Raw genomic sequence first — 6,513 nt, 5'->3', positions numbered from 1 at the left:
AGCTGACTCTATCCCAAGACCTGTGACTAGAATCCAGCAAGTATTTACTGCACTCTCACTTCTGTTCAGAACATTCGAACCCTCTCTCCTTACAAAATGCTTGAAGGGGAGCCGGCGGGTCAGCCCCTCTGACCTTAGACGGCCCCTCTGCTGTGGCTGAGCGTGCGTTGAGAACTTGGGGAGCGAGGGGATGCAGTGAACAAGTTCTGCGCGGCTGGAGCATCACCCTCTTCCTGGCCCCATGATCTAGTGAAGGGAGGAGGATGCTGGGAATTAGAAAGCTCCAGTGACAGAAAAGACACTGCCATCTCTTTGCCTCCATTTTCTAGCTGTAAAACAAGAATAATAGTTCCTGCTTCCTTTCTTTACAAGATGTCACGCTGGCAAATGAGAGACTAGATGTGCTGTAAGCTGCTTTAGAGAAACACAAGATATTTATTAATCGGAGACTACTGCCCGGGCCCTCCTTACTGGACTGGTTGGCGGCGCTCAGCCCCAGAGGATTGAGAGAGGTGCAAGTGTGAGCCTTTGAAACTGCAGCTCAGCTCAACTGCTTGGGGGAAGAGGGCTGTGGCTGTAATTGTTCTCTCCTCATCTTCCCACTGTGGGCCCTGAAATGTTATCTCGGAAAGGTCACCAAGATAAAGCCCAGTGAGAACAGGCCACACAAAGGCCCCTCCCGGGCCAGCGGGCGGCTACATTTCTAATTCCCTGTTTCCAAGCCCCTGTGGATGGGGGTCCTTGGAAGGGGAGCCCCAACAAGGTCGACGCCCACTTCGGGATTGTCCACTTTGCCCCCAGCCAAGATGGAGAACTAATTTGCCCCCAGCAACATGGAGGATGCTGCCAAGCTCCACACTGAAGGGCCAAGCTCTGTCCCCTTTTGTAACCCCAACTATGCCTCTCACAGAAAGCATGAATTGGGGTGCACCAATTGCCCCGCCCTTTGATTTACACAAAAGGCAAGCAGTGGACCCCCCCCCCCAAGCTGGCCAAGGACCTGGACAGCAAGTCGCCACCTAGGTGACTGCAAGTGAGAAATGCCTTCTGCAAGGAAGAGAAAGAAGACAAATGTGGTTTGTTGCTCTGAGACTGAGGGTACCCTAAAGCTTTTGTCCACCGACTCCTGCGTGTGCGCAGTGGGGCCTCCTTTCACCTTTTCCACCTCCTGATGTAGTGATAGGGGCGAAAGAAAATAAATTAACGCAAAGCCCTGTTCCTCTTAGGACATGCCTGAGATGGTGACTTTTTATTTTCCCGGTAAGACCTTCTGGCCAGGTTTTATCCCTCTGTGTGTGTGTGACAGAGGTTCTTTTCACAGTGAAAGCTTTTAACATAGAAAGAGAGCAAAGCTAATTTCAATAGAGACTGCCTCGTTATGGAAGGTTGCTAATAAGATAAATTGATTTAGCTTTAAGAAATTACCCTTAATTTCTCAGGATGGGGAATTACTGGAATAGTCTAAGTTCTCCCTGGAGAAGAGATTCATTTCGTTTGACAGAAATTCAGAGATAACTTGGTTAAACACTTAGGTAAACAGAAAACAAAGAAAAAAATATCATACAGATAGGAAGTTCTGGACAATTACCCGAAATCTCCAATCACTAATGGGAACCAAATTGAATTTGACTCCAGATACTTGTTAAATTACAAGTAATGTGAGATTCCTGAATTGTGGAGGTCCCCTTTGCAGAGAGCAGCGGGTGGATTCTGGGCCCCCAGAGCCCAGCAGACCTCTCTGAGCCCTCCCAGCTCTCTGATCTCACCTTCTCTAGCTGGTTGAACTTCCCTGGTGGCGAGGCCACAGGATGGTGAAGGCTCCGCTCTGGTTGAGCCTAAGGCCGACATGCCAGGGCAGGTTCTCCACTTGGTAAATGTGCTGAGTCCCAAAGTGGAAAGGTGAGAGTGTGTGTCTGCCTTGAGGGCGTATCTCCTCCTTCCACCTCTGTCCTTTCTCTCTATCACCCTCTCACACTGAACCTTTCTATTCCCAGCCATCCTGCCCAGCCCTGCTCTTGAACCCATCCTCCGTGCCAGCACCCTCAAAACCACCCATACCCAGGCGACAGCACTTCCTAAACTAGGCCCACTTTTTTCTTTGCCATGTCCACACAACAACTAGATGATCAATGACTTGAATTTTTAACCAACTCATTTTGGTCACTGTAGTAGCTAGCCTAGGACACAGAGAGAGAGAGGAAAAGGATAAGCTGGAAAAGGTAAGGAAATGGATTCTCTCCCAGACCCTCCAGAGAAACCAGCCCTGTCAACATCTGAAGCTGATTTCAGACTTCTGACCTCTAGAACTGTAGGATAGTCTGTGTCGCTCTAAACCACCAAGTTTGTGTTAATTTGGTACAGCCATAGTGTTGTAGAATTTGAGAGAGGTTCAATTATTTGCATATAGAAAGGCCAGGACTTGGGAATGATTTTGAGAAGGAAAAATGGTTTACTGATGGCCAGCCGGACTCGGGAGCTTTCTGTTGCAAACCCAAGCCCGGAACAAGATTTTTGAGTCCCTTTTATACAGAGAGGAAAGGCAAATGGTCCTTTTGTTTCAGTTCTCAATAGGCTTGAATTAGCATATATCTTCCACATCCTAGGTAAGCTTTTAGTATGGACTTCATACATTCTAGATCAGCTTTTAGCACATTTGGTTTGCATTTTCCCTGAATATTTAAAGTTTATAGACTTTGCATTGTTAAACTGTTTCCTGGGACTGGAGTCATTGCCATGGTCGCCAAGGGCAGGACTGCAGCCTCTTACCATCCCACACCCACAAGTCAGGACAGACAGTTTAGGTTAAGGTTATCTCTGAAGAGAAAAAGAACCTCCCACCCAAAGCCCACATCAATAGGAAACTAATACACCACTTAAATAAACTTGTTGAAAAAGGGCACTTCATGTCATTGCTATAGTTGGAAAGCCAGTATTTTCCTAATGATCATGAAACTAAATTAGGGAAATTTTAACTGTTCACCTGTGAATACTGTGAAATTCATCTTGTTTACCCACCAGGGGATAAAAACCATGTCTCAGCTATCTATTGCTGTGTGACAAAGCCAACCAGAATTTAGTAGCTTAAAACAACAGCTATTTAATACATTATGTCTAATGATTCTGTGGGTTGACTTCTGCTTAACCAGGGCTGCAGTTATCAGGAAGCGCAACTGGGTCGGTATGTCCAAGATGGCACACTGGCATCCAAGATGGCACACTCACAAGGCTTCCAGTTGGTGCTGGCCACTGGTTGGGAGTTCAGCTGGGGCTAAGGACCTCAGTTATCCCTCACGTAACCTCTCCATGTGACTGGTTTTCTCACAGCATAGCAACTAGGTCCCAAAGACAGAACATTCCACATACACAAAATGCAGGCCTCCTAAGGCCCATTCTATTGCACAGAGAAAGTCACAGGACCAGCCCAGATTCAAAGGACAGGGAAAGAGAGTTTCCACCTTGCCATGCAAGAGGTGGCAAAGAACTTTCAGCCATCTTTAACCCACCACATAATGCATCCTGGCAAACACTAATCTAAACTATAGCTCAGTCACATTACTCTTCTACTTAAACACCCTTCATGGCTTCTCCTCACATACAGGAAAAAGCCCAAACTCCTTCATGGCCCTTGCCAACCTAGCCTCAGCCTATCTTTCCAGCTTCCTGTTCATGCACCATCCAATAAAACTACTTCCTGCTGCCTGTCTACTACCAAGCCCGGAGGCCTCTTTTTATGCTGCTCTGCCTGAAATGCATTTTTCTTTTTTCTCTCATCCTGGTTAATTCCTATTCATCCTTCAAAACACAGTTTAGATTAAATCTTTTCTGTGAAGCTTTCCTAAGAAAGATTCCCCCAAGGAGTTAGCCGCTCTTCCCTCTGCGTGGTCTAGCTCTTGGTGTTTAAGAAAGCCCTCATTTTCAGGGTAAATTTGGTACCAAATAAAGCCCACTGAAAGTGGATCTACTTAAAACTGAGACCGAAATTTCAAGTAAATAATGGGGTAACGTGTGGCTGAGATTCTGTAAAAGGAAATGTAATATGATAATAAGTTTATATGAATAGTGGCATATGCATATGTGTGCATGCATATTTGTGTGTTTAACTTAGGTTAAAATTGTAACTTTCTGTAAATTCTTATTACATAGACTGAATCTAAAGCTATTTTTGGCATAACTTTCCCCACGAAACTGTAAAATAGCAACTATATGTCATGTTTGAATTTCCCAGCCCAATCATAGTGATAGATATCTTTACAGAAATGCTCAAGGACTCAGTTCCTTTTCCCAAGGATCTCTCCCAGTCCACAGCTATTCAAATCATTGTCTGTTGACCTACTTTTTCCCTGGAAATAATCCCTTTCACTTTTCTCAAGTGCTGACTGCCTTAATTCTTCCCAAAGTCATCTGCCAGTGGCTTGGTGTAAGAGTGAGAAGTTCTTGAACATCATTCTCATCAACTTGATGAAATCCTGCATCTTTTCCAAGTTTCACTTTCCAAACCAATTGTATTACATTTTCATGTTCTGACTCTTGCTTCCTGGTGTGGTCACATGGAATAAAGAGTTAGCTAAGGGGGGCCCCACCCCTCTAACACGGAGTCACCACTTTGAATTTCATACTGCAGTTGCGCACACACAGGCACACATCGAGCACTAGACTGCAGTGTCTGTTCAAGATGGCAGTGGGAGCACGGAGGCAGAAACAAAGCATTATGTTGAGCTAGGGAGGACATGTGTCAGTGGGGAGCTCAGCAGGAGCGCAGTATTTGCACACTCAAGGCATGAGTAAGTCTCCACAGGGCAAAGGAGGGGAAAGTGCATTCTGGGCAGAGAGAACACAGTGTACAAAGGTCGAGGTGTGGAAGAGTTCAGGGACAGCGAGTGACCAATGCAGCTGTTGGTTCAGTTGGGTTGGGGGATTGAAGGGCAAAAGATAGAGCCCAGACACGTTGACTGTGCCAGATTATGCCAGTCTGTTAGCTCCAGCTAAGTTTCTCCACTGTGGCACTATGGGCATTTGGGCCAGCTGATTCTTCGAAGTGGAGAACTATCCTGTGGATTGTAAGCTGTTCAGCAGCATCCCTGGTCTCTACCCATTCGATGCCAACAATGGCCAAAAGAAACGTCCCCAGATATTTCAAAACTTCCCCCGGAGGGACGAATACCCTCCAATTGACAGCCTCTAGCTGTAGTGTCCACGAGGATATGAATCAATGGTGGGTGGCAAAAAAAAAAAAAGGATTGGAAAGGAGAAAGGATGTGTTGAGACAAGAAGAAATACAGGGAAGCAGATGTGGCTCAAGTGATAGGGCTTCCGCCTACTATATGGGAGGAACTGGGTTCAATTCCTGGAGCCCCCTGGTGAAAAAGAAGAAGAGGAAGTGTGCCTGTGTGGTGAGCCAGTGCCCGCGTGGCATGCCAGTGCCTACGTGGTGAGCTGAGAGCCCGTGAGTCAAGCCAAGTGCCCACATGGTGAGCCAGTGCCCACGCTAGTGAGTCACACAGCAAGATGATAACGCAACAAAAGACAGGCAAAGGGGAGAGTCAAGGTGAAGCGCAGCCGACCAGGAACTGAGGTGGCACAGCTAGCAGGGACCTGGGGACCTCTCTCTCCACATCAGAGGTCCCCAGGATCGAATCCCAGTGAATCCTAGAGGAGAAAAATTGAGAAGACCAAAAAAAAATAGATACAGAAGATCACACAGAGAATGAATCCAGCAAAACAGCAGGGCGGGAGGAGAAGGGGGAAATAAACAAACAAAGAAATCTTTTTTAAAAAAAGAAATACAGGGAACTGATGAAAATAGAAGACATTTCAAGGAGGAAGGGAGAGAGGTTGGAGTAGTTCTCAGTGAATTCAGAGATAAAGGTCACTGCTGAGAGGTTCAAAGGAAAAGGTGAGTTTGGGGTTTGAGGAGAATGGACAAGAGTCAATAAAGCAGGGAGCGGGTGTAGCTCAAGTGGCTGAATGCCTGCTCATCATGTACGAGGTCCTGGGCTTGACACCTGGCACCTCCAAATCAAAAACAAACCAAAAAAGTCAATAAAGCAGCTGTGAAATTTGGAAACCAGCCCCAAAATGAGATATACCCACTATCAGAGTACACAAAAAGGTATTAGAGAGCCCAGGGTGTTTATTGTCTTATTTGAATAATTATGTATTTCATGTGCAATGGGGAGATACAGCGATTTTCTATTTACTATTGGTATGTAAAGTTTCATTTCAAGTGTATTTGTAAAGGAGTTGTAAAAATAATGGAGCACCTGGTCCAAGGATAGGACAAAAATTGTGGAGATGGTGTGAGTGACTGAAAGCTTGGAAATAAAAGGAGCAGGCCCACAGGGAAACCACAGCACCTGACTACACCCCTCAGTCTGCCCTGAACGTCAGTGAGCCTCTGCCTCTTCGCAGACCAACCCCTGATCTCAGCCCCCCCACCAAATCCTCCTCTGCCTTCCAGATAGATGTCCCACTCCTTATCATCCAGAAAGCCCGCCCACGGGGCTGCAGTCCACA

Source organism: Dasypus novemcinctus, chromosome 24 (genome assembly GCF_030445035.2).
Source record: "Dasypus novemcinctus isolate mDasNov1 chromosome 24, mDasNov1.1.hap2, whole genome shotgun sequence".
In the NCBI taxonomy this organism is placed as follows: domain Eukaryota; kingdom Metazoa; phylum Chordata; class Mammalia; order Cingulata; family Dasypodidae; genus Dasypus; species Dasypus novemcinctus.
This window is presented reverse-complemented; position numbering follows the sequence as displayed.